This window comes from Coregonus lavaretus, assembly GCF_964263955.1.
Source record: "Coregonus lavaretus genome assembly, chromosome: 30".
In the NCBI taxonomy this organism is placed as follows: Eukaryota; Metazoa; Chordata; class Actinopteri; order Salmoniformes; family Salmonidae; genus Coregonus; species Coregonus lavaretus.
In genome coordinates, this window is record NC_140017.1 from 37,836,893 (window position 1) to 37,862,286 (window position 25,394).

Consider the following 25,394-nt stretch of genomic DNA (forward strand, 5'->3'; position numbering starts at 1 on the left):
TGTCATATGTTTTTCCCCTAACACCGCTTTCCATCAGTTTGTATAACAGACCCTCATGCCAAATTGAATCAAAAGCTTTTTTGAAGTCAACAAAGTATTAGAAGACTTTGCTTTTGTTTGTTTGTCAATAAGGGTGTGCAGGGTGTATACGTGGTCTGTCGTACGGTATTTTGCTAAGAAGCCAATTTGACATTTGCTGAGGACATTGTTTTCACTGAGGACATTTTGGAGTCTGCTGTTGATGCAGATTCCACTGTAATTTTTGGCCTCAAATTTATCTCCACTTTTGTGGATTGGGATGATCAGTGTTTTGTTCCAAATATTGGGAAAGATGCCAGAGCTGAGGATGATGTTAAAGAGTTTAAGTATAGCCAATTAGAATTTGTGGTCTGTATGTTTTTTTTATCATTTCATGTAGGATACCATCAACACCACAGGCATTTTTGGGTTGGAGGGTTTGTATTTTGTCCTGTAGTTCATTCAATGTAATTGGAGAATCATCTCTCTTTCTTTCTGTCTCTCTCTCTCTCTCTCTCTCTCTCTCTCTCTCTCTCTCTCTCTCTCTCTCTCTCTCTCTCTCTCTCTCTCTCTCTCTCTCTCTCTCTCTCTCTCTCTCTCTGTGCATGAGAGAGACAGACTGTGTACATATGGTCTTGATGATGTAATAATACTGATACTACTCCCCAAAGACGGTGCTATTTAGTTGTACTCTATATCCTTTCAACACCCAATGCTCTTAACCACGACACTACAGAGTCATTCTTTCTGGTTCGAGTCACAGTGGCTAGTCCAAACGGTCCATGGTCAAACCATTACATAGACAATGGCTAGTCCAAACGGTCCAGGGTCAAACCATTACATAGACAGTGGCTAGTCCAAATGGTCCAGGGTCAAACCATTACATAGACAGTGGCTAGTCCAAACGGTCCAGGGTCAAACCATTACATAGACAGTGGCTAGTCCAAACGGTCCAGGGTCAAACCATTACATAGACAGTGGCTAGTCCAAACGGTCCAGGGTCAAACCATTACATAGACAGTGGCTAGTCCAAACGGTCCAGGGTCAAACCATTACATAGACAGTGGCTAGTCCAAACGGTCCAGGGTCAAACCATTACATAGACAGTGGCTAGTCCAAACGGTCCAGGGTCAAACCATTACATAGACAGTGGCTAGTCCAAACGGTCCAGGGTCAAACCATTACATAGACAGTGGCTAGTCCAAACGGTCCAGGGTCAAACCATTACATAGACAGTGGCTAGTCCAAACGGTCCAGGGTCAAACCATTACATAGACAGTGGCTAGTCCAAACGGTCCAGGGTCAAACCATTACATAGACAGTGGCTAGTCCAAACGGTCCAGGGTCAAACCATTACATAGACAGTGGCTAGTCCAAACGGTCCAGGGTCAAACCATTACATAGACAGTGGCTAGTCCAAACGGTCCAGGGTCAAACCATTACATAGACAGTGGCTTGTCCAAACGGTCCAGGGTCAAACCATTACATAGACAGTGGCTAGTCCAAACGGTCCAGGGTCAAACCATTACATAGACAGTGGCTAGTCCAAACGGTCCAGGGTCAAACCATTACATAGACAGTGGCTAGTCCAAACGGTCCAGGGTCAAACCATTACATAGACAGTGGCTAGTCCAAACGGTCCAGGGTCAAACCATTACATAGACAGTGGCTAGTCCAAACGGTCCAGGGTCAAACCATTACATAGACAGTGGCTAGTCCAAACGGTCCAGGGTCAAACCATTACATAGACAGTGGCTAGTCCAAACGGTCCAGGGTCAAACCATTACATAGACAGTGGCTAGTCCAAACGGTCCAGGGTCAAACCATTACATAGACAGTGGCTAGTCCAAACGGTCCAGGGTCAAACCATTACATAGACAATGGCTAGTCCAAACGGTCCAGGGTCATAATCATGGTCATTTACTGGTTGTGGATGGGATTGGTCACGACACTCAACAGGCTTAGTAATGACAGAAGATCATTATGATCATGGTGCTGACTAGTCTGAAGGGTTTATGGTCATGCTGTTACCATCCTGGAGAAACTCTCTTCTTGCCCATTGTGTTGAGAGAGCCATCACTCCCTCTCACCAAGGGCTGTAGCAGAGCCATCACTCCCTCTCACCAAGGACTGTAGCAGAGCCATCACTCCCTCTCACCAAGGACTGTAGCAGGAAGGATATGATAGGGTTGGTGAATCATCTGACCATTATGAGGCTTTCACTGAGATGAGTTTAGAGTGACTGACAGGGAGATGGGTTTAGAGTGACTGACAGGGAGATGGGTTTAAAGTGACTGACAGGGAGATGGGTTTAGAGTGACTGACAGGGAGATGGGTTTAGAGTGACTGACAGGGAGATGGGTTTAGAGTGACTGACAGGGAGATGAGTTTAGAGTGACTGACAGTGAGATGAATTTAGAGTGACTGACAGGGAGATGAGTTTAGAGTGACTGACAGGGAGATGAGTTTAGAGTGACTGACAGGGAGATGGGTTTAGAGTGACTGACAGGGAGATGGGTTTAGAGTGACTGACAGGGAGATGGGTTTAGAGTGACTGACAGGGAGATGGGTTTAGAGTGACTGACAGGGAGATGGGTTTAGAGTGACTGACAGGGAGATGGGTTTAGAGTGACTGACAGGGAGATGGGTTTAGAGTGACTGACAGGGAGATGGGTTTAGAGTGACTGACAGGGAGATGGGTTTAGAGTGACTGACAGGGAGATGGGTTTAGAGTGACTGACAGGGAGATGGGTTTAGAGTGACTGACAGGGAGATGGGTTTAGAGTGACTGACATGGAGATGGGTTTAGAGTGACTGACATGGAGATGAGTTTAGAGTGACTGACAGGGAGATGGGTTTAGAGTGACTGACAGGGAGATGGGTTTAGAGTGACTGACAGGGAGATGGGTTTAGAGTGACTGACAGGGAGATGGGTTTAGAGTGACTGACAGGGAGATGGGTTTAGAGTGACTGACAGGGAGATGGGTTTAGAGTGACTGACAGGGAGATGGGTTTAGAGTGACTGACAGGGAGATGGGTTTAGAGTGACTGACAGGGAGATGGGTTTAGAGTGACTGACAGGGAGATGGGTTTAGAGTGACTGACAGGGAGATGGGTTTAGAGTGACTGACAGGGAGATGGGTTTAGAGTGACTGACAGGGAGATGGGTTTAGAGTGACTGACAGGGAGATGGGTTTAGAGTGACTGACAGGGAGATGGGTTTAGAGTGACTGACAGGGAGATGGGTTTAGAGTGACTGACAGGGAGATGGGTTTAGAGTGACTGACAGGGAGATGGGTTTAGAGTGACTGACAGGGAGATGGGTTTAGAGTGACTGACAGGGAGATGGGTTTAGAGTGACTGACAGGTAGATAGGTTTAGAGTGACTGACAGGGAGATGGAATGGTGAGAATAGGAGTCTGGGAGACTGGGTGAAGCCCCAATCATTTAATGGTAGGTCACTCTGCCCCCAAATTCATCTTCTTGGGCCCACTACCTACGATCAACCTTTGCAAAGTGTTACAGATTTTGCTTTCTTGGAACCTGTCTCATTCTATGAATCTGTGCAACAGCATCAAAACTGGTACTGGGAATCACTGTATGGCAGAGACTTAACCAAACCTAAGATATCTCTCTAAGACAGTCTATTTCTTTGTTTACTATAATCGCATGGATGCACACTGCTCCACCGGCATCTTCACTGCCATATTGCACACAGAGGGGCTAAACCACATTACCCTGTCTCTTCCCTGAAGAAATATCCTCTCATTATGCAGCTGGGTACTAAGTTATCTCAGCCAGTCTGACACACACAGTCAAATGGCACCCTTTTCCCTATATAGTGCACTACTTTTTTGACCAGAAAGTAGTGCACTATATAGGGAATAGGGTGTCATTTGGGACATACTTAGAGAGACTACCTTGGAGGCAGAACTCCAGCTTCTCCCTGAGGTTTGTACTGTAATATTGCAAATTGTTACTCAAATACTAATGGCACCCTATTCCCTAAATAGCGCACTACTTTTGGACCAAATTGGATTATCAGCACACCAACAACTGTAGAGCTACAGGTTATAGGTCCTGGTCCAAAGTAGTGCACTATATAGGGAAGAGGGTGCCAGGGCCCTGGTCCAAAGTAGTGCACTATATAGGGAAGAGGGTGCCAGGGCCCTGGTCCAAAGTAGTGCACTATATAGGGAAGAGGGTGCCAGGGCCCTGGTCCAAAGTAGTGCACTATATAGGGTGCCAGGGCTCTGGTCCAAAGTAGTGCACTATATAGGGTGCCAGGGCCCTGGTCCAAAGTAGTGCACTATATAGGGAAGAGGGTGCCAGGGCCCTGGTCCAAAGTAGTGCACTATATAGGGAAGAGGGTGCCAGGGCCCTGGTCCAAAGTAGTGCACTATATAGGGTGCCAGGGCCCTGGTCCAAAGTAGTGCACTATATGCAGTCCCTTCAGAAAGTATTCACACCCCTTGACTTTTCCACAGTTTGTTGTGTTACAGCTTAAATGTAGATGTCACCAGCCTACACACAATACCCCATCATGTCAAAGCGGAATGATGTTTTTTTAAATTAAAAGCTGAAATGTCTGTGTACATTTTGTAAACAACAGCTGGTGCACGAAATCTAATATTAAGGAAGTCTCGAGGTTTTGCTCGCCTGAGGTAGAGTATCTTGTAATAAGCTGTATGTAGATCACACTATTTACCAAGAGAGTTTTCATCTGTATTATTCGTAGCCGTCTATTTACCACCACAAACCGATGCTGGCACTAAGACCGCACACAACGAGCTGTATAAGGCCATAAGCAAACAGGAAAACGCTCATGCAGAGGCAGCGCTCCTAGTGGCCGGGGACTTTATTGCAGGGAAACTTTAATCCGTTTTACCTCATTTCTACCAGCATGTCACATGTGCAACCAGAAGACAAAAAACTCTAGACCACCTTTACTCCACACACAGAGACGCATACAAAGCTCTCCCTCGCCCTCTATTTGGCAAATCTGACCATAACTCTATCCTCCTCAGTCCTGCTTACAAGCAAAAACTAAAGCAGGAAGCACCAGTGACTCGGTCAATAAAGAAGTGGTCAGATGACGTAGATGCTAAACTACAGGACTGTTTTGCTAGCACAGACTGGAATATCTTCCGGGATTCTTCCGATGGCATTGAGGAGTACACCACATCCGTCACTGGCTTCATCAATAAGTGCATCGATGACGTCGTCCCCACAGTGACCGTACGTACATACCCCAACCAGAAGCCATTACAGGCAACATCCGCACTGAGCTAAAGGGTAGAGCTGCTGCTTTCAAGGAGCGGGACTCTAACCCGGACGCTTATAAGAAATCCCGCTTATGCCCTCCGACGAACCATCAAACAGGCAAAGCGTCAATACAGGACTAAGATTGAATCGTACTACACCGGCTCCAACGCTGGTCGGATGTGGCAGGGCTCGCAAACTATTACAGACTACAAAGGGAATCACAGCCGCGAGCTGCCCAGTGACACGAGCCTACCAGACGAGCTAAATTACTTCTATGCTCGCTTCGAGGCAAGTAACACATGCATGAGAGCATCAGCTGTTCCGGATGACTGTGTGATCTCGCTCTACGTAGCCGATGTGAGTAAGACCTTTAAACAGGTTAACATTCACAAGGCCGCAGGGCCAGACAGATTACCAGGACGCGTACTCAGAGCATGCGCCGACCAGCTGGAAAGTGTATTCACTGACATTTTCAACATGTCCCTGACTGAGTCTGTAATACCAACATGTTTCAAGCAGACCACCATAGTCCCTGTGCCCAAGAACACTAAGGTAACCTGCCTAAATGACTACTGACCCGTAGCACTGACGTCTGTAGCCATGAAGTGCTTTGAAAGGCTGGTCATGGCTCACATCAACACCATTATCCCAGAAACCCTAGACCCACTCCAATTTGCATACCGCCCCAACAGATCCACAGATGATGCAATCTCTATTGCACTCCACACTGCCCTTTCACATCTGGACAAAAGGAACACCTACGTGAGAATGCTGTTCATTGACTACAGCTCAGCGTTCAACACCATAGTGCCCTCAAAGCTCATCACTAAGCTAAGGACCCTGGGACTAAACACCTACCTCTGCAACTGGATCCTGGACTTCCTGACGGGCCGCCCCCAGGTGGTAAGGGTATGTAACAACACATCTGCCACGCTGATCCTCAACACGGGGGACCCTCAGTGATGCGTGCTCAGTCCCCTCCTGTACTCCCTGTTCACCCATGACTGCGTGGCCAAGAACAACTCCAACACCAATAAGTTTGCTGATGACACAACAGTGGTAGGCCTGATCACCGACAACGATGAGACAGCCTATAGGGAGGAGGTCAGAGACCTGGCCGTGTGGTGCCAGGATAACAACCTGTATATAGCCTCGCTACTGTTATTTTACTGCTTCTCTTTAATTATTATTTTTAATAATTTTCAATGATTTATCTTAAAACTGCGTTGGTTAAGGGCTTGTAAGTAAGCATTTCACTGTAAGGTCTACAACTGTTGTATTCGGCGCATGTGACAAATACAATTTGATTTGATAATATTGTTTAACATGATTTTTGAATGACTATCTCATCTCTGTACCCCACACATTCAATTATCTCTAAGGAGCAAAATACTAGAGGAAAACCTGCTTCAGTCTGCTTTCCAACAGACACTTGGAGACAAATTCACCTTTCAGCAGGACAATAACCTAAAACACAAGGCCAAATATATACGAGTTGCTTACCTAGACGATATTGAATGTTCCTGAGTGGTCTAGTTACAGTTTGGACTTAAATCTACTTGAAAATCTATGGCAAGACTTGAAAATGGCTGTCTAGCAATGATCACCAATCAACTTGACAGAGCTAGAAGAATTGGCTTCCCAGTGGGTTGGCCTGGCTCCCAAGTGAGTGGGCCTTTGCCCACCCATGGCTGCGCCCCTGCCCAGTCATGGGAAATCCATAGATTAGGGCCTAATGAATTTGATTTAAATTGCCTGATTTCCTTATATGAACTGTAACTCAGAAAAATTGTTGGAATTGTTGCATGTTGCGTTTATATTTTTGTTCAGTATAGGTGTGCAAAGCTCTTAGAGACTTACCCAGAAAGACTCACAGCTGTAATCGCTGACAAAGGTGATTCTAACATGTATTGACTCAGGGGTGTGAAAACGTATGTAAATTAGATAATGTTGTATTTCATTTTCAATAAATGCGCAAAAATGTATAAAAACATGTTTTCACTTAGTCGTTATGGGCTATTATGTGTAAATGGTTGAGAAATTTATTTATTTATTCCATTTTAAATTCAGGCAAACACAACAAAATGTGGAATAAATCAAGGTGTATGAATACTTTCTGAAGGCCCTGAAGGTGATAGTTCCATGTTGTCTTGTCTCCAGCTGGTCACCTGTCATTCCTTAAATGCCAAGAACAGGATGGATGAGTGCTTTAACTGATTTCACTGAAATTGTCATTCCAGGAAAAGAGAGCCTTTTGCATCCCCCTTTAAGATGTTCAGTAGAAATTGTGCACCAATATTGCATTTTAAATGCATTTTAAAATTATGTTAAATAAAGTGCCCTTTAATATTGACCACATGGAGAATTCAATAAATCAGATTTTTGAGAGAGCGACTAATGTCCTGCCTCAGCCACACAATCAATCAATCTATCAATGATTGATCACTTAAACCTCCCTGTAGGTAAACCCTCAATTCATAAAAAAAAAAAAAAAATGTATTTATCCCTGAGGGGCAATCACTTGGTAATAATCCACCTGAACCTCCGATCTCCAGCTCGATCAACAATGACAGACCTATTACTGTTGATAACTTAGGGATGTCTGGCGTAAGCAGATTTCTGCCACCTGTATTGGTTTGTAGCAGCTGATTCATCACTAGAAACTTGCCGATGGGCAACTTATTGAAAGCTTTTAAATTAAAAGGGATCGATCTCTTTGGGAAAAGCCCATGAAATGCTTCTTCGGGTGTGAACGGAGTAGACAGAATCCCAGTCCCTTTCTGGTAAAGGCTACAGTTCCTTTCTGGTAAAGGCTACAGTCCCTTTCTGGTAAAGGCTACAGTCCCTTTCTGGTAAAGGCTACAGTCCCTTTCTGGTAAAGGCTACAGTCCCTTTCTGGTAAAGGCTACAGTCCCTTTCTGGTAAAGGCTACAGTCCCTTTCTGGTAAAGGCTACAGTCCCTTTCTGGTAAAGGCTACAGTCCCTTTCTGGTAAAGTCTACAGTCCCTTTCTGGTAAAGGCTACAGTCCCTTTCTGGTAAAGGCTACAGTTCCTTTCTGGTAAAGGCTACAGTTCCTTTCTGGTAAAGGCTACAGTTCCTTTCTGGTAAAGGCTACAGTTCCTTTCTGGTAAAGGCTACAGTTCCTTTCTGGTAAAGGCTACAGTTCCTTTCTGGTAAAGGCTACAGTCCCTTTCTGGTAAAGGCTACAGTTCCTTTCTGGCTACTCTCTGAGTAATCACTGATCTGGAATGATTGGTGGAAGTTATGTAGTGGCAACCTCGGACTGCGTCCCAAATGGCACCCTAATCCCTATATTAGTGCACTACTTTTGACCAGAGCCCTATGGGCCGTGGTGCACTACGTAGGGAATAGGGTGCCATTAGAGACGCAGTCTTCATCTCTGTCTAGGTCAGAGGTGGCATGACAGGTGTTAACGACCTCAGTACCTCACACACACACACACACACACACACACACATATACACACACACACACACACACACACACTCGCTCAGCCATTCTGGCAGGAGAACAACCAGAGCTGTATCACTCCTTGTGCGTCCCATAGAGCAGGGATGGGAAACTAGCAGCCGCAGCCCCCCTTTTGTAGGCTCGCGAATACATTTTCAGCCCATGTCAACAATTTTTTTTTTAGATTGGTAAATTAGTCTAGCGGCCAGCTATCTAAACTTGTAGTATTCATGGTCGAATTAACGACCAGTAGAGCTCTGCTCCCCTGAGCCCGATGGGCACAGAGGTTATACATCAGGTTAGGGCCAGGTAGGGCCTGTTCTTTCATCAATAAATAGGGTACAGGTAGGGCTCGGGTAACACTAAATTGATAACTAACATTTTGAAGCTGAGCCATTTCCTCGTGCTCTGCTGCGGTCAGTACGGTCATATCTGACTGAGATCATAACATGGTGTCAGAAAAGGCTTCAACCTCGTCAAATATAAAATAGGACAGAATTATTTAAAGAAAATTGTAATGTTCCTTGAGTTTTGTGACGAAAAGTAGCTAACTGCTCTCATGTCTCTTAATTAAGCAGAGCAGCCCAAGCAGATCCGTTGCTATAGATACTCACAGAGTCGGAGCGCCATGAGCAGAGCGCATGCAGACCGAGCAGGGAGCGAGTGACAGACAGAGAGGAGCAGCTAATGGATTTACTAACAGAGGAAGTTATTTCAGGTTTCGGGCCTTTTAAATTTGGCAGAAGCAATCGGGCCTGGGTAGGACTCAGGCTTAAAATTCATGCCCGTGCAGGGCTCTACTGACCGCGGGGCCCCCCATTTGATTTTGTTAGTCACTCTCACTCGGATATCATATTTAATAATAATATGCCATTTAGCAGACGCTTTTATCCAAAGCGACTTACAGTCATGCGTGCATAACTTTTTTGTGTATGGGTGGTCCCGGGGATCGAACCCACTACCCTGGCGTTACAAGCGCCATGCTCTACCAGCTGAGCTACAGAGGACCACATTTAAACTGCAAACATTTCTCTCCACCCTGTCAAAATGTTAAAATTGCAGTAAATAAGCTGTAAAACTGCAACATTTTCTCTACGCCCCAAACGGCAAAATGTGTAGAATTGCAGGAATTCATTTAAAAACGTTTTTTTTTCTCTCCGCTGTCAAGAGGCCGCCAAACGGTTTTGGGCCATGTGACCTCTGTTCTTAAGTTTAGTTTTTGCATCTTTAACTTTCGGTTTTGTACACCAGCTTCAAACAGCTGAAAATACATTATTTTTGGTTATGGAAAATATATTTCACAGCGGTTTAGATGGTACAATGATTCTCTACGCTATATACTTGCGTGTTTTGCCTCAACTGAAATTAGGCAAGCTATTAGAATTTTAGCAATCAGAAAATTTAACAAGGTTTATGCCAAATACCCCCTCAATTCGAGGTGATGGTGATGATGACTGTAATGATGACGATGAAAGTAATGATGACGATGGTGATGATGGTTGATCATGGTTGATGATGATGGTAATAATGATGATGATGGTAATTATGATGATGATGGTGATGATGATGATGGTAATGACAATAATGATCCTGTGTCTTGACTGTCTGTACAGGTGAAACAGATCATGGAGGAGTCGGTGACTAAGAAGTTTGTCCATGAAGACAGCAGCCACATCATCGGCCTGTGCAGTAAGTAAACACACGCTCCCTCTCTGAGACCTCCTCAGCTGATGATGTGGGGTGTCTGGGTGAAGGACAGTGCTTGACGTCACTGTGTCGCTGACTGTGCCAGCACATCAACGGAAAGTTAATAATCACACTGGAGTCAATGGAAACTACTTTTTAGAGGTTCCCTGGCTGCAAAACATGTACTTTCTCTAAGAAGGACCAGATGTGTGTGTGTGTGGGTGGGTGTGTGTCTGTGTGTGGCCCCGTAGTGCAGTCAGTGTTTTCTGGAAGGCTGCCAGTGTAGTGGATGGGTTTATATAGTTTCCGGCCGGATGACTGCGAGCCGGTGAGCTGGCGACTCGCACCTTTACCACCGCATGCTCCTGCCACACGAGGGGAGGCTGTATATCTATCTCTGTTTGCCTGTGTGTGTCTGTCTGTCTGTCTGTGTGTCTGTCTGTCTGTGTGTCTGTCTGTGTGTGTGTGTAGTGTTATAGCATCCTCTGTTCTCACGACACCCAGATAACCATTGAGGACCTCCTCTGTTCTAGCAACAACCAGGGGCGGCAGGTAGCTTAGTAGTTAAGAGCGTTGTGCCAGTAACCGAAAGGTCGCAGGTTCTAATCCCTGAGCCGACTAGGTGAAAAATCTGTCGATGTGCCCTTAAGCAAGGCACTTAACCCTAATTGCTCCTGTAAGTCGCTCTGGATAAGAGCGTCTGCTAAATGACAAAAAAAAAAAAAAAAAAAAAACCTTAACCATTGAGGACCTCATCTGTTCTTTCTCGTCGATGTTACGTCCCAAATGGCTCCCTATTCCTTAAATAATGCACTACTTTTGACTCACTAGAAATATAGATATTAGTGCTGAACGATTAACAAACATTTCATTTATTTTTTTGGTTTTTAAACAACTAATTGACCGACGTTGGTTCAATTACTTGAATTCCATTTAGTTGGTTTATTTTTTGTGAGCCCAATGCGCAGTTTCTCTAGAGATAAATCAATTCATTCACGAGAGAAATCTGAGAAATCAAGTCAAGAACTATGCGGGACGCTGGGCTGAAGTGAGTTGTAGTTTTCATTAAGCAAATATTCAACCTTGTTCAGCGCAGAAACGTGGTAATTAACTACAATGACCATAATCCATTGTGGCCATTTTTTCCGTCTGAGACGGATCAGAGAGGAAGAGGCGAAACGAGAGCTTTCATTCTTACCAAAATCTGTCCAATATAACACAATGCGTTTCAATGGGCTTATTTTGGACCTAAGCTTGTCGCCTGCGCTCCCACCTTTAGGACAACGACTCCCGGTTGTTAGGGCGGAGACATGAGCATCTCGTCATTATATACAGATCTCTGGACTGATATACTTTTACGCCTGCTACATTAGGTTAGATATACACAGACCACATGAGAGAGGAATGTACAGAGACAGTTGGTGAAAGTGTACGTTGTCTACTTTGAAGAACAGTCCCCTGTAGCTCAGTTGGTAGAGCATGGCGTTTGCAACGCCAGGGTTGTGGGTTCAATTCCCACGGGGGGCCAGTATGAAAAAAAAATTATGCACTAACTTAACTGTAAGTCACTCTGGATAAGAGCGTCTGCTAAATGACTAAAATGTAAATGATTTGGTCAGACAGCTCTGCAGCATACTTAGGCAGGCTAGCTAAATAGGATGACTAAAGACAGTACAGTATGGGGTGACTGGCTGGCTGCTACTGCCTGAGCAGAGATGAGATGATGACTTTAAAGAATGAAAAATAATACTACCCATTGTGGACCTGACCGAGACAATGGAATATTTGGCAATTGAATGTTCACTATTTTTGGCTTTGGAATTTCCATTTAAAAAGCTCTAAAATCATTGTAACGTCATTATTTCATAATGCATTTAATGTTTAAAAAAATAATAGAAATCGAAAATCATGATTATTTTTTAAATAATCAAACTGAAACCGAACCGATCTCAAAAAGCGCTAATCGCTCAGCACTATGGAGTTGTCAACCGTGATGGCGAGATCATAGAGCGGGCAGTCCTTCCCCGGGAGGAAGAGCAGCTCCGTCTTGCCAAGGTTCAGCTTGAGGTGGTGATCCGACATCCACACTGATATGTCCGCCAGACATGCAGAGATGCGATTTGCCACCTGGTTATCAGAAGGGGGAAAGGAGAAAATTAATTGTGTGTCGTCTGCGTAGCAATGATAGGAGAGGCCATGTGAGGATATGACAGAGCCAAGTGACTTGGTGTATAGAGAGAATAGGAGAGGGCCTAGAACTGAGCCCTGGGGGACACCAGTGGTGAGAGCACGTGGTGCGGAGACAGATTCTCGCCACGCCACCTGGTAGGAGCGACCTGTCAGGTAGGACGCAATCCAAGAGTGAGCAGCGCCGGAGATACCCAACTCGGAGAGGGTGGAGAGGAGGATCTGATGGTTCACAGTATCAAAGGCAGCAGATAGGTCTAGAAGGACGAGAGCAGAGGAGAGAGAGTTAGCTTTAGCAGTGCGGAGAGCCTCCGTGACACAGAGAAGAGCAGTCTCAGTTGAGAGAGATAGCAGGAGAGTTGGCCAGAGACGGCACGCTCAAGAGTTTTTGAGAGAAAATAAAGAATTGATACTGGTCTGTAGTTGTTGACATCGGAGGGATCGAGTGTTTCCGTCAGCGCCAAGAAGTCGAGGGACTGGAGGGTAGCATAGGCTGAGATTAACTCTGCCTTGTTGGCCGCAGAACGGCAGTTCCAGAGGCTGCCAGAGACCTGGAACTCCACGTGGGTCGTGCGCGCAGGGACCACCAGATTAGAGTGGCAACAGCCACGTGGTGTGAAGCGTTTGTATGGTCTGTGCAGAGAGGAGAGAACAGGGATAGACAGACACATAGTTGACAGGCTACAGAAAAGGCTACAATAATGCAAAAGAGATCGGAATAAAATTAATTGTTGCCACATCAATTTTTGGACTTAAATTAATTAATGATATGCACCCATTGATTCTTGAAGAACATAACTTATAAATGCCTGATGAGCTTAGTTCACCTGTCGTACCCCGTCAGAACCCAAAATAGAAGCTTGTTTTACTCCCAACGTTTTTAAACAAAGTAAATGATAGCTTCAAAACAAGGTTAAAACTATCATCTTGATATCATGGATGGTCAGTCCTTGCATCCATAGCTCTGTTTATGCATTTGAAAGTGGTTACATATCTCCAGCCCCATCCCTCAGTTTTTTTTACCGAAACAGGGATGGGGCATCCACTTTGTTATTGTTTCAACTGCTGATTGCAATTTCTCCAGACGGAGAAAGGTTGACCTTTATTGTCATGAGTCTTGTCCTGGAGACAGAACTGAGCGATTTCCCCTTAGATAGGCCAGCTGCAGTCAAAATTGAAAACAAAAAAATAGCTTTTTTTAGGCATTAAGAGTTAGCTGTGTGGTTAAGGTTAGGGCTACGTTTCAAATCAGATTTTATAACTTTGTGGCTGCGTTAGCTAGTGACCACTCAACAGAGCTGCCTCCAGAATAAGACTCATGATGAAAAACGGCAACCTTTGACCCTGTCTGCAGTTGAAACAATAAATGGCACCCGGCCTATTCCATTACTTAGTGTACCAACTTCAGGTCATGGACCCATGGTCAAGATTAGGGGGTCCTTGGGAAGATCAGGTGCTAATGAGCAGTGATGATGTCATAATGCAGAACATCCGCTAAAGAAGGCTGAGGCTGCATCCCAATTGGTACCCTATTCCCTTTATAGTACACTACTTTTGACCAGGGGCCCATAGGGTTATGGTCAAACGTAGTGCCCTATACAGGGAATAGGGTGTCATTTAGGAAGCTAAATGAATACTGTTGTTTCCTTAGCGCCCGGCTGGAGGGTCCTATTTTGGCTCACTGCGGTTGGGACAGCTTAATTAACACATTCACATGCAAACCTCCTTCTCAGAGAGAGAGAGAGAGAGGGAGAGAGACATGCATAACCACTGTGGATGGAGATATGGTATGGAAGCTTTAGGGCTGGGAGAGATGCTGTTCAGGGGTGTAGGAGGACTGGGGTGGAGGTGTATGGTATGGAAGCTTTAGGGCTGGGAGAGATGCTGTTGAGGGGTGTAGGAGGACTGGGGTGGAGGTGTATGGTATGGAAGCTTTAGGGCTGGGAGAGATGCTGTTCAGGGGTGTAGGAGGACTGGGGTGGAGGTATGGTATGGAAGCTTTAGGGCTGGTCATTAGAGATGCTGTTCAGGGGTGTAGGAGGACTGGGGTGGAGGTATGGTATGGAAGCTTTAGGGCTGGTCATTAGAGATGCTGTTCAGGGGTGTAGGAGGACTGGGGTGGAGGTATGGTATGGAAGCTTTAGGGCTGGGAGAGATGCTGTTCAGGGGTGTAGGAGGACTGGGGTGCAGCAGCAGTTAATACACAACACCACTCTGCCTCGTTCTGTACTGGAGGTAGTAAAACGATGTGTCTGTGTGTGAGACAGGTGAGTGAGAGGCATGGTGTGAACAGAGAGAGTGTGTTTGGGGGCATGTCTGTGGGTGTATGAGAAAGAGAGTACGTGTGTGGTGCTTTTACGTACTGTATGTTTTCCTGTGTGTGTGTGTGTGTGTGTGTGTGTGTGTGTGTGTGTGTGTGTGTGGAGTGGGTGTTTCTCTGTGACAGTAGAGGAGATAAAGGCTGTAGTGAGCTGAGACCAGCTTAGAACATACGGGTTCAGTCACGGCTCACAACTCTGTCTGTGTTTCAAATGGAACCTTATTCCCTGTCTGCGTTATAAATGGAACCCTATTCCCTGTCTGCGTTATAAATGGAACCCTATTCCCTGTCTGCGTTATAAATGGAACCCTATTCCCTATGGTAGTGCACTACTTTTGAGTGTGTGTGTGTGTGTGTGTGTGTCTGAGTAGTTCTGGCCGGCCCTGGCCCCCTCCACTGGTCCTTGACCTAGCTGGGTACACAGTGTACCTGTTTGAGTGTGTGTGTGTGTGTGTGTGTTTATTTGATTTATTTAACCAGGTAAGTCATTGAGAACACATTCTCTTTTACAATAACAACCTGACCAGTTGTGTGTGTGTGTGTGTGTGTGTGTGTGTGTGAGTGTGTAGCTGGGAACACAATGTACCGGCTCGCCTCTCTCTCTGACACTGGGACATTACTCAGAGTACAGCAGGATATTGACCACCAGCGTACACAGGCACATTTACATGCACACACAAACTTGGACTGTACTTGCTATTATCAGGATCTCATGAGTATGTGTGTGTTTGGGTACGTCCGTGCACGTGTGTATCCTACTGTATATCCAGTTATAGAGAGCTGAGGTGGAACACCCTGTTGTTTTTATTTCTTAAAGATAGAGATGGATCAGAACAGATAGAGATGGATCAGAACAGATAGAGATGGCTCAGAACAGATAGAGATGGCTCAGAACAGATAGAGATGGTTCAGAACAGATAGAGAGAACAGATAGAGATGGCTCAGAACAGATAGAGATGGTTCAGAACAGATAGAGATGGCTCAGAACAGATAGAGATGGATCAGAACAGATAGAGATGGCTCAGAACAGATAGAGATGGTTCAGAACAGATAGAGATGGCTCAGAACAGATAGAGATGGCTCAGAACAGATAGAGATGGCTCAGAACAGATAGAGATGGCTCAGAACAGATAGAGATGGATCAGAACAGATAGAGATGGATCAGAACAGATAGAGATGGCTCAGAACAGATAGAGATAGCTCAGAACAGATAAAGATGGATCAGAACAGACATTGTTCAGAACAGATAGAGATGGCTCAGAACAGATAGAGATGGCTCAGAACAGATAGAGATGGCTCAGAACAGATAGAGATGGTTCAGAACAGATAGAGATGGTTCAGAACAGATATAGATTGTTCAGAACTGATAGAGATGGTTCAGAACAGATAGAGATGGCTCAGAACAGATAGAGATGGCTCAGAACAGATAGAGATGGATCAGAACAGATAGAGATGGATCAGAACAGATAGAGATGGATCAGAACAGATAGAGATGGCTCAGAACAGATGGAGATGGATCAGAACAGATAGAGAGAACAGATAGAGATGGCTCAGAACAGATGGAGAGAACAGATAGAGATAGCTCAGAACAGATGGAGAGAACAGATAGAGATAGCTCAGAACAGATAGAGATGGCTCAGAACAGATAGAGATGGCTCAGAACAGATAGATGGCTCAGAACAGATAGAGATGGTTCAGAACAGATGGAGATGGATCAGAACAGATAGAGAGAACAGATAGAGATAGCTCAGAACAGATAGAGATAGCTCAGAACAGATAGAGATGGCTCAGAACAGATAGATGGCTCAGAACAGATAGAGATGGTTCAGAACAGAAAGAGATGGCTCAGAACAGATAGAGATGGCTCAGAACAGATAGAGATGGCTCAGAACAGATAGAGATGGCTCAGAACCGATAGAGATTGTTCAGAACCGATAGAGATTGTTCAGAACATATAGAGATTGCTCAGAACAGATAGAGATGGCTCAGAACAGATGGAGATGGCTCAGAACAGATAGAGATGGTTCAGAACCGATAGCGATGGTTCAGAACAGATAGAGATGGTTCAGAACAGATATAGATGGATCAGAACAGATAGAGATGGTTCAGAACAGATGGATGGCTCAGAACAGATAGAGAGGGTTCAGAACAGATAGAGATGGCTCAGAACAGATAGAGATGGCTCAGAACAGATAGATGGCTCAGAACAGATAGAGATGGTTCAGAACAGATGGAGATGGATCAGAACAGATAGAGAGAACAGATAGAGATAGCTCAGAACAGATAGAGATAGCTCAGAACAGATAGAGATGGCTCAGAACAGATAGATGGCTCAGAACAGATAGAGATGGTTCAGAACAGAAAGAGATGGCTCAGAACAGATAGAGATGGCTCAGAACAGATAGAGATGGCTCAGAACAGATAGAGATGGCTCAGAACTGATAGAGATTGTTCAGAACCGATAGAGATTGTTCAGAACATATAGAGATTGCTCAGAACAGATAGAGATGGCTCAGAACAGATGGAGATGGCTCAGAACAGATAGAGATGGTTCAGAACCGATAGCGATGGTTCAGAACAGATAGAGATGGTTCAGAACAGATATAGATGGATCAGAACAGATAGAGATGGTTCAGAACAGATGGATGGCTCAGAACAGATAGAGAGGGTTCAGAACAGATAGAGAGGGTTCAGAACAGATAGAGAGGGCTCAGAACAGATAGAGAGAACAGATGGAGATGGTTCAGAACCGATAGAGATGGCTCAGAACAGATAGAGATGGCTCAGAACAAATAGAGATGGTTCAGAACAGATAGAGATGGTTCAGAACCGATAGAGATTGTTCAGAACCGATAGAGATGGTTCAGAACAGATAGAGATGGCTCAGAACAGATAGAGATGGCTCAGAACAGATAGAGATGGTTCAGAACAGATAGAGATGGCTCAGAACAGATAGAGATGGTTCAGAACAGATAGAGATGGCTCAGAACAGATAGAGATGGTTCAGAACAGATAGAGATGGTTCAGAACAGATAGCGATGGTTCAGAACAGATAGCGATGGTTCAGAACAGATAGATGGTTTAGAACAGATAGAGTTGGTTCAGAACAGATAGCGATGGTTCAGAACAGATAGCGATGGTTCAGAACAGATAGAGATGGTTCAGAACAGATAGAGAGGGTTCAGAACAGATAGAGATGGCTCAGGACAGATAAAGATGGTTCAGAATAGATGATGCTGCCATGGCAGAGTGGAGCTAGCGAGGAGCGCTGACATATCTTGTTCCTCGTTAATGTGATAAACACTGTTGATTTGTCTGATTTCTTATGTCTTACCCATTCACAGCAGCATGTGACTCATAGCTTCATCTGTATGGGAGCTAGCCAAATCTCACCCTGTTGCCTATATAGTGCACTGCTTTTGACCAGGACCCATAGGGAATAGGGTGCCATTTGGGACACTGGCTATTAGAGCAATTTTTAAACACAGTCCTGTTCCTAATGTGTCAAAATATGTTATCAGTCCCTTCAAGTGCTCCCACCACTTATCTGAAAAGTTGGACTGTTATTTAGAAGTCTCCTTTATCACTTGTAATGTAGGCTGCAGTCCCACGTTACGTCTTATATATCCAAACCTCTTTTGAAAAGTTGGACTGGTGTGTTGGTGAGAATCTCACATCCTCCTCACCAGTGTTATGTAAAAGTCATTATTATGTAGCTATAGACGGAGTTTATGGTAAAGAAGGAGCCAACTGTCCACATTTCCATCTAGTTAACAAGCTGTGGGCTGTTTGGGAGTCCAGCCAACGCAGGCGGGGTGTCCCTATCACTCCTGACTCCAAGCCAAGGGACCAACGGATCGATGGGAGAATTACCATCCTCCTCCTTAATCACCGGGGCGCCGTCTCAATTTCCACCATATTCCCTTTTATGGGCTCTGGTCTAAAGTAGTGCACTATATAGGGAACAGGGTGCCATTTGGGCCATATCCTATTGTTATACTAGCATATTATTCCAAAAGTGAGCTTGTCGGCCACAGATGGTGTGAGAGGATGATAGGAGAGGAGGAGAAGAAGTGCTGCAATTATCGTTGAAATATTTTACAGTGCTGGGAATATAACATGCTAAATAATGGGAATATAAAATGCTAAATAATGGTCACGATCGTCATAATAAGCGGACCAAGGCGCAGCGTGATATGCGTACATCTTTTAATGAGTACTTTATAACAATAACAAAACAATAAACGATACGTGAAGTCCTAAGGTTAACAAAACACAAACCTCTCCGGAACAAGATCCCACAAATGACAAGTGCAAAACAGGCTGCCTAAGTATGGTTCCCAATCAGAGACAACGAGCCACAGCTGCCTCTAATTGGGAACCACCCAGGCCAACATAGAAACACATAAACTAGAACAAGAACATAGAAAACGAAACATAGAACCTAACACCCAGAAACTAACACATAGAAACTAACACGCTGGCTCAACATATAAAAGTCCCCAGAGCCAGGGCGTGACAGTCGGAAGTGCAAAAGGAATTTAAAGCGACAATCAGCAGTTGAAACAATAACAAAACGCTATCCCCACCCCTGTTTCTGAAAAGAGGTTAGAGGGATGGGGCTGGAGAAATGTAACCACTCTCAAATTTGTAAACAGAGCTATGAATGCAAGGACTGACCATCCATGATATCAAGATGATAATTTTAACCTTGTTTTGAAGCTATCATTTACTTTGTTTAAAAACGTTGGAGTAAAACAAGCTTCTATTTTGGGTTCTGACAGGGTACGACAGGTGAACTAAGATCATGAGGCATACAGTGCATTTGGAAAGTATTCAGACCCCTTCACTTTTTCCACATTTTGTTACGTTACAGCCTTATTCTACAATAGATTAAATTGTTTTTTCCCCTCATCAATCTACACACAATACCCCATAATGACGAAGCAAAAACAGGTTTTTCAAATATAAATATTTGCCTTAAGTATTAATTTTTTTAATTAAAAATAGAGTGTTGGGCCAGTAACCTGCTGGTCTCTAAACCAGGGCAGCAGGTAGCCTAGTGGTTAGAGCGTTGGGCCAGTAACCTGCTGGTCTCTAAACCAGGGCAGCAGGTAGCCTAGTGGTTAGAGCGTTGGGCCAGTAACCTGCTGGTCTCTAAACCAGGGCAGCAGGTAGCCTAGTGGTTAGAGCGTTGGGCCAGTAACCTGCTGGCCTCTAAACCAGGGCAGCAGGTAGCCTAGTGGTTAGAGCGTTGGGCCAGTAACCTGCTGGTCTCTAAACCAGGGCAGCAGGTAGCCTAGTGGTTAGAGCGTTGGGCCAGTAACCTGCTGGTCTCTAAACCAGGTCAGCAGGTAGCCTAGTGGTTAGAGCGTTGGGCCAGTAACCTGCTGGTCTCTAAACCAGGGCAGCAGGTAGCCTAGTGGTTAGAGCGTTGGGCCAGTAACCTGCTGGTCTCTAAACCAGGGCAGCAGGTAGCCTAGTGGTTAGAGCGTTGGGCCAGTAACCTGCTGGTCTCTACACCAGGGCAGCAGGTAGCCTAGTGGTTAGAGCGTTGGGCCAGTAACCTGCTGGTCTCTAAACCAGGGCAGCAGGTAGCCTAGTGGTTAGAGCGTTGGGCCAGTAACCTGCTGGTCTCTACACCAGGGCAGCAGGTAGCCTAGTGGTTAGAGCGTTGGGCCAGTAACCTGCTGGTCTCTAAACCAGGGCAGCAGGTAGCCTAGTGGTTAGAGCGTTGGGCCAGTAACCTGCTGGTCTCTACACCAGGGCAGCAGGTAGCCTAGTGGTTAGAGCGTTGGGCCAGTAACCTGCTGGTCTCTAAACCAGGGCAGCAGGTAGCCTAGTGGTTAGAGCGTTGGGCCAGTAACCTGCTGGTCTCTAAACCAGGGCAGCAGGTAGCCTAGTGGTTAGAGCGTTGGGCCAGTAACCTGCTGGTCTCTAAACCAGGGCAGCAGGTAGCCTAGCGGTTAGAGCGTTGGGCCAGTAACCTGCTGGTCTCTAAACCAGGGCAGCAGGTAGCCTAGTGGTTAGAGCGTTGGGACAGTAACCTGCTGGTCTCTAAACCAGGGCAGCAGGTAGCCTAGTGGTTAGAGCGTTGGGCCAGTAACCTGCTGGTCTCTAAACCAGGGCAGCAGGTAGCCTAGTGGTTAGAGCGTTGGGCCAGTAACCTGCTGGTCTCTAAACCAGGGCAGCAGGTAGCCTAGTGGTTAGAGCGTTGGGCCAGTAACCTGCTGGTCTCTAAACCAGGGCAGCAGGTAGCCTAGTGGTTAGAGCGTTGGGCCAGTAACCTGCTGGTCTCTAAACCAGGGCAGCAGGTAGCCTAGTGGTTAGAGCGTTGGGCCAGTAACCTGCTGGTCTCTAAACCAGGGCAGCAGGTAGCCTAGTGGTTAGAGCGTTGGGCCAGTAACCTGCTGGTCTCTAAACCAGGGCAGCAGGTAGCCTAGTGGTTAGAGCGTTGGGCCAGTAACCTGCTGGTCTCTAAACCAGGGCAGCAGGTAGCCTAGTGGTTAGAGCGTTGGGCCAGTAACCTGCTGGTCTCTAAACCAGGGCAGCAGGTAGCCTAGTGGTTAGAGCGTTGGGCCAGTAACCTGCTGGTCTCTAAACCAGGGTAGCAGGTAGCCTAGTGGTTAGAGCATTGGGCCAGTAACCTGCTGGTCTCTAAACCAGGGCAGCAGGTAGCCTAGCGGTTAGAGCGTTGGGCCAGTAACCTGCTGGTCTCTAAACCAGGGCAGCAGGTAGCCTAGCGGTTAGAGCGTTGGGCCAGTAACCTGCTGGTCTCTACACCAGGGCAGCAGGTAGCCTAGTGGTTAGAGCGTTGGGCCAGTAACCTGCTGGTCTCTACACCAGGGTAGCAGGTAGCCTAGTGGTTAGAGCGTTGGGCCAGTAACCTGCTGGTCTCTACACCAGGGCAGCAGGTAGCCTAGTGGTTAGAGCGTTGGGCCAGTAACCTGCTGGTCTCTAAACCAGGGTAGCAGGTAGCCTAGTGGTTAGAGCGTTGGGCCAGTAACCTGCTGGTCTCTACACCAGGGCAGCAGGTAGCCTAGTGGTTAGAGCGTTGGGCCAGTAACCTGCTGGTCTCTAAACCAGGGCAGCAGGTAGCCTAGTGGTTAGAGCGTTGGGCCAGTAACCTGCTGGTCTCTAAACCAGGGCAGCAGGTAGCCTAGTGGTTAGAGCGTTGGGCCAGTAACCTGCTGGTCTCTAAACCAGGGCAGCAGGTAGCCTAGTGGTTAGAGCGTTGGGCCAGTAACCTGCTGGTCTCTAAACCAGGGCAGCAGGTAGCCTAGTGGTTAGAGCGTTGGGCCAGTAACCTGCTGGTCTCTAAACCAGGGCAGCAGGTAGCCTAGTGGTTAGAGCGTTGGGCCAGTAACCTGCTGGTCTCTACACTAGGGGAGCAGGTAGCCTAGTGGTTAGAGCGTTGGGCCAGTAACCTGCTGGTCTCTAAACCAGGGCAGCAGGTAGCCTAGTGGTTAGAGCGTTGGGCCAGTAACCTGCTGGTCTCTAAACCAGGGCAGCAGGTAGCCTAGTGGTTAGAGCGTTGGGCCAGTAACCTGCTGGTCTCTAAACCAGGGCAGCAGGTAGCCTAGTGGTTAGAGCGTTGGGCCAGTAACCTGCTGGTCTCTAAACCAGGGCAGCAGGTAGCCTAGTGGTTAGAGCGTTGGGCCAGTAACCTGCTGGTCTCTAAACCAGGGCAGCAGGTAGCCTAGTGGTTAGAGCGTTGGGCCAGTAACCTGCTGGTCTCTAAACCAGGGCAGCAGGTAGCCTAGTGGTTAGAGCGTTGGGCCAGTAACCTGCTGGTCTCTAAACCAGGGCAGCAGGTAGCCTAGCGGTTAGAGCGTTGGGCCAGTAACCTGCTGGTCTCTACACCAGGGCAGCAGGTAGCCTAGTGGTTAGAGCGTTGGGCCAGTAACCTGCTGGTCTCTAAACCAGGGCAGTAGGTAGCCTAGTGGTTAGAGCGTTGGGCCAGTAACCTGCTGGTCTCTAAACCAGGGCAGCAGGTAGCCTAGTGGTTAGAGCGTTGGGCCAGTAACCTGCTGGTCTCTAAACCAGGGCAGCAGGTAGCCTAGCGGTTAGAGCGTTGGGCCAGTAACCTGCTGGTCTCTAAACCAGGGCAGCAGGTAGCCTAGCGGTTAGAGCGTTGGGCCAGTAACCTGCTGGTCTCTAAACCAGGGCAGCAGGTAGCCTAGCGGTTAGAGCGTTGGGCCAGTAACCTGCTGGTTTCTAAACCAGGGCAGCAGGTAGCCTAGCGGTTAGAGCGTTGGGCCAGTAACCTGCTGGTCTCTAAACCAGGGCAGCAGGTAGCCTAGTGGTTAGAGCGTTGGGCCAGTAACCTGCTGGTCTCTAAACCAGGGCAGCAGGTAGCCTAGTGGTTAGAGCGTTGGGCCAGTAACCTGCTGGTCTCTAAACCAGGGCAGCAGATAGCCTAGTGGTTAGAGCGTTGGGCCAGTAACCTGCTGGTCTCTAAACCAGGGCAGCAGGTAGCCTAGTGGTTAGAGCGTTGGGCCAGTAACCTGCTGGTCTCTAAACCAGGGCAGCAGGTAGCCTAGTGGTTAGAGCGTTGGGCCAGTAACCTGCTGGTCTCTAAACCAGGGCAGCAGGTAGCCTAGTGGTTAGAGCGTTGGGCCAGTAACCTGCTGGTCTCTAAACCAGGGTAGCAGGTAGCCTAGTGGTTAGAGCGTTGGGCCAGTAACCTGCTGGTCTCTACACAGGGCAGCAGGTAGCCTAGTGGTTAGAGCGTTGGGCCAGTAACCTGCTGGTCTCTAAACCAGGGCAGCAGGTAGCCTAGCGGTTAGAGCGTTGGGCCAGTAACCTGCTGGTCTCTACACCAGGGCAGCAGGTAGCCTAGCGGTTAGAGCGTGGGCCAGTAACCTGCTGGTCTCTACACCAGGGCAGCAGGTAGCCTAGCGGTTAGAGCGTTGGGCCAGTAACCTGCTGGTCTCTACACCAGGGCAGCAGGTAGCCTAGTGGTTAGAGCGTTGGGCCAGTAACCTGCTGGTCTCTACACCAGGGTAGCAGGTAGCCTAGTGGTTAGAGCGTTGGGCCAGTAACCTGCTGGTCTCTAAACCAGGGCAGCAGGTAGCCTAGTGGTTAGAGCGTTGGGCCAGTAACCTGCTGGTCTCTAAACCAGGGCAGCAGGTAGCCTAGTGGTTAGAGCGTTGGGCCAGTAACCTGCTGGTCTCTAAACCTGGGCAGCAGGTAGCCTAGTGGTTAGAGCGTTGGGCCAGTAACCTGCTGGTCTCTAAACCAGAGCAGCAGGTAGCCTAGCGGTTAGAGCGTTGGGCCAGTAACCTGCTGGTCTCTAAACCAGGGCAGCAGGTAGCCTAGCGGTTAGAGCGTTGGGCCAGTAACCTGCTGGTCTCTAAACCAGGGCAGCAGGTAGCCTAGTGGTTAGAGCGTTGGGCCAGTAACCTGCTGGTCTCTAAACCAGGGCAGCAGGTAGCCTAGTGGTTAGAGCGTTGGGCCAGTAACCTGCTGGTCTCTAAACCAGGGCAGCAGGTAGCCTAGTGGTTAGAGCGTTGGGCCAGTAACCTGCTGGTCTCTAAACCAGGGCAGCAGGTAGCCTAGTGGTTAGAGCGTTGGGCCAGTAACCTGCTGGTCTCTAAACCAGGGCAGCAGGTAGCCTAGTGGTTAGAGCGTTGGGCCAGTAACCTGCTGGTCTCTAAACCAGGGCAGCAGGTAGCCTAGTGGTTAGAGCGTTGGGCCAGTAACCTGCTGGTCTCTAAACCAGGGCAGCAGGTAGCCTAGCGGTTAGAGCGTTGGGCCAGTAACCTGCTGGTCTCTAAACCAGGGCAGCAGGTAGCCTAGTGGTTAGAGCGTTGGGCCAGTAACCTGCTGGTCTCTAAACCAGGGCAGCAGGTAGCCTAGTGGTTAGAGCGTTGGGCCAGTAACCTGCTGGTCTCTAAACCAGGGCAGCAGGTAGCCTAGTGGTTAGAGCGTTGGGCCAGTAACCTGCTGGTCTCTACACCAGGGCAGCAGGTAGCCTAGTGGTTAGAGCGTTGGGCCAGTAACCTGCTGGTCTCTAAACCAGGGTAGCAGGTAGCCTAGTGGTTAGAGCGTTGGGCCAGTAACCTGCTGGTCTCTAAACCAGGGCAGCAGGTAGCCTAGTGGTTAGAGCGTTGGGCCAGTAACCTGCTGGTCTCTAAACCAGGGCAGAGGTAGCCTATGGTTAGAGCGTTGGGCCAGTAACCTGCTGGTCTAAACCAGGGCAGCAGGTAGCCTAGTGTTTAGAGCGTTGGGCCAGTAACCTGCTGGTCTCTAAACCAGGGCAGCAGGTAGCCTAGTGGTTAGAGCGTTGGGCCAGTAACCTGCTGGTCTCTAAACCAGGGCAGCAGGTAGCCTAGTGGTTAGAGCGGTTGGGCCAGTAACCTGCTGGTCTCTAAACCAGGGCAGCAGGTAGCCTAGTGGTTAGAGCGTTGGGCCAGTAACCTGCTGGTCTCTAAACCAGGGCAG